Source organism: Camellia sinensis, chromosome 15 (genome assembly GCF_055761805.1).
Source record: "Camellia sinensis isolate YWXY chromosome 15, ASM5576180v1, whole genome shotgun sequence".
Classification (NCBI taxonomy): domain Eukaryota; kingdom Viridiplantae; phylum Streptophyta; class Magnoliopsida; order Ericales; family Theaceae; genus Camellia; species Camellia sinensis.
This window is the reverse complement of record NC_138975.1, coordinates 48,506,628-48,509,993: the sequence shown is the minus strand read 5'-3', so window position 1 is coordinate 48,509,993 and position 3,366 is coordinate 48,506,628. Positions and strand designations below refer to the sequence as shown.

Here is a 3,366-nt window from a genome sequence, read left to right as displayed (position 1 = left end):
CAACAATGTCAGCAAAACAGGACCTAGCCAAATGCATTTAGGAAAACATGAAGTACGTAATTACCTTTTCAGACTTCAGTGCACATGGTACTAGTTTGGCGTGTTCCTCGGCGCTCGCATTGGCCATGTCCACAAACCTCTTCTTCTCATCAGAGGGGAGTGCCTTCCACCTTTTCCCAAGCTCCTTTCTACTCTTTAAACACGAAAGTGACACATGTACAAGGCAAGTAATAACTATAAGTCCAAAATAACTATAACTACAACTTTTTCCAAACGCAATCCGTGTGCGTTGTTGGTAATTAAATAAGATTGCAAATACAAATAACAGTTGTAGGAAAAATTCAGTAACAAAATGTAGATAGAATTTTAGAACGAATTGAAATTTACAAAAATAGTAGGAAGGTGACATTATTACATGCTATAATCCAACAAACGTGAAAGAATCAGAAGCCCAATACGACCATTCAATACAACTCGTGGATAGCAACCCAATCATGTGTTTCCATCATAGTGTATTATACAGAATACAGATTTCCACACTCACCATTTTTGGTCGAGTGTTGTTTGGCCCTTGCATTTCTTTCAATTGTTACTGGTTGCATGCAAGCATCATGAAGCTTATTATCACTAAATCTTAAATATAAATACATATATATATATATATATATATGCAAGTATTTATGTCAAGCTGGCCCCGAAATCTGCATAATACACCTTTCGTACATTCGGGACTGAATCGACACCAATTTAAACATTTTCACACATGCGGAACCAAACCAATTTCAAACATCACAAACTGAACTTCGACAAGGCGCATACTTTCACTTTAAAAAATGTAATTCTGAATTATCAAAATGAACAACTAGTACCTGTAACAAATGAATGGTGCAACTGACCGCTTTCAAGAGGAGCCATCAATAGTGTCAAACATTTGGATATGTTGTTCGCCAATTGTCTTCAATCTTTTCCTTCCCCTTTAAGAAAGTGCAAATCATACAAATTACATTGAAGAGAAAATTACAGGGGTGGTGTACACATTTTGTCCGTTGTCTAAATTGAATCAATGCACTTTAAACTCCCTCAATTCTGACACTTCATTTTAAATTTTGTGGACAATTTTGGTCAAATTGCTAATGTTGTTTGTGATTTTCAGAACAAATATTGTAATGTCAATTGATTAAGATTATCTAAGTTGAGTAAAGTTATAAGTATACTATAAAAAAAAGTACACATGCCACGTATATACATATTTTCTGATAGAAAACAGTGAAGAGTTATAACCAAATGGACATAATTAAAAGAAAAGTTCACAATTGACGATGCAAAGCGAGGCCATTCAAAATTTGTGCAAAACAAATGACACAAAGACAAAAGTACATGGGTTGTTATAACAATTAATCCTAAAAAAAATTAAGGGTATTCCTTGGTGATGGATTTCATTTGTTTACAAACATATGTACGAAATGAATTAGTAGCAAGTCTTTAAGGAGAAAACTAACATTGTTGGTGCGAGGTGACCAATATCCATCAGATACAATGCTGACAATTCTTGCAAAATATTCCAATCAATATTTACAAGAACACAAAGAAATGGCTTCAACATGTGGCTGTTAACCTGTAAATTTTGCGTAAACACAGACAACAAAACGCATAATTTCCCAACACATACAGATTTTGAAACGGTCAAAAGAAAGGACACACATCAAAATTTCACATTTAGTTCAGACAACTTACAATTGAAATAATTATTTGTACAAGCGATAAATGCATAATTTTCCAAAAATTGAAAGGAAGGACTACATTTTGTTTTTTATTTAGGGCTCAAGGACTACACGCACATACTTTTATGAAGGTCGGACTACAAAGGACAAGGAAGCAACTAAACTATTTCATGACAGGGTTAAACTATCTGGACAAGATTCTACTGTCACTAAAATTGGTGGTCATCCCAGGCACAAGAAGCAGATGAAACCCCATCAAGTTAAGGGCTTCAATTTCCTACTGAGCAACTTGGTTACAGAGAATCCAGGTGGCTGCTTCCTGGCCCACACTCCAGGCTCTTGAAAAAATTTCATGCGAATTACTTTTATGCAAAGTTTTCTGGCCAAGTATCCCCATGCTAGACCACTGGGGGTGCTACCAAGAGGCATTCTGGCTACATGAAAAAAAGAGTTCTTCACATGGCAAGTTGAGGACATTCCACTATGTGACATCTACTATGTAAAAATGGAGAATCGAGCACAACACCTTCAGGTGCTCAAACAGTGGGCGGATCAGAGAAGAATACTTTTCTGGGCGTACAAACAAGTTTCTTCAATTGTATGTGACAATGAAACAAACAAGACTGCCGCTGCATGCCAACAAATACTACTAATGTACCCATCCATTCTCATTCTGGACGAAGGTCATACTCCCAGAAATGAAAATACGGATGTCACGAACACACTCAATAAAGTCCAAACAGCCTGCAACTCCTGAATGACAGCTACCTTTCTCTTCAAATTTAACTGCTATTCAATAGAAAGATGATAATTTCAAGAGAAAGGTAACTGTCACTCAAGAGTTACGTGCAATGATAGGCAAGGTTCTCCATTTCTACGAATGAGATTTTCTTCATGAATTGCCTGGGCTTGTTGACTTTTCTGTATTTCTTCACCTCAGCCATACACATAAGCATGAAGTTGAAGAACTGAAGAACTTAGTTAAGAAGTTCAACATCACCTGGGATGGGAGCACACTTTATGTGCACACACAGTTGAGATCTCTCCTAAAGAGTTCACCTATTGACACGTCAACCACAGAAAGAGAGGGGCTTGACGATACCCAGATGGACCACATCTTACAGAGGTTGGATATTAGAGAAGGACTGAAGGAAAACTTATTCCTTAATCTATTAGGCTTGTGTGAATCAAGTGGGAAGAAGGTATTGGTTTTCAGCCATTATCTCCAGCCACTTAAGTTGTTGGAAAGGCTAGCCATGAAAGTGAAGGGTTCGACTCTGGGAAAAGAATTAGGTGTGGGGAACGAGTAGCTCTCTACAAAATTTGAAAATCGTCATTGTAGACACTCTATTTTTGACCGAACGTCATCGATTGAGCGCTCGGTGATGGTGCATGTTGTGCTCGTTCTGAGGTTTCGAAGTTTCGGTTGAGAGCCTTACCTCCGGACCTCAGGACCCTTTTGTGCTTTGCCTCAGTTTGCAAACCAGGTCTTATTTTCTATTCCCGAAGGGAGGGAGAGGTCTCGTAGACCATCTCTCAGTGGTCGTAGACTACTTTTCATGGTCGTAGGCCACTGTTCCTATTTGGAGACTAGTTTCTAGTTTTCGGAGCCGTCGGCCGCGCGCCTCAGTTCGGGACCACTTAA

The 3,366-nt window shown here is 38.2% G+C and overlaps 1 pseudogene; it reads left to right on the top strand.

Moving 5' to 3' along the window:
* The first annotated feature begins 214 nt into the window (after window positions 1-214).
* LOC145812978 (protein CHROMATIN REMODELING 35 pseudogene) lies at window positions 215-3,031 on the top strand (annotated as a pseudogene).
* Window positions 3,032-3,366: the final 335 nt, after the last annotated feature.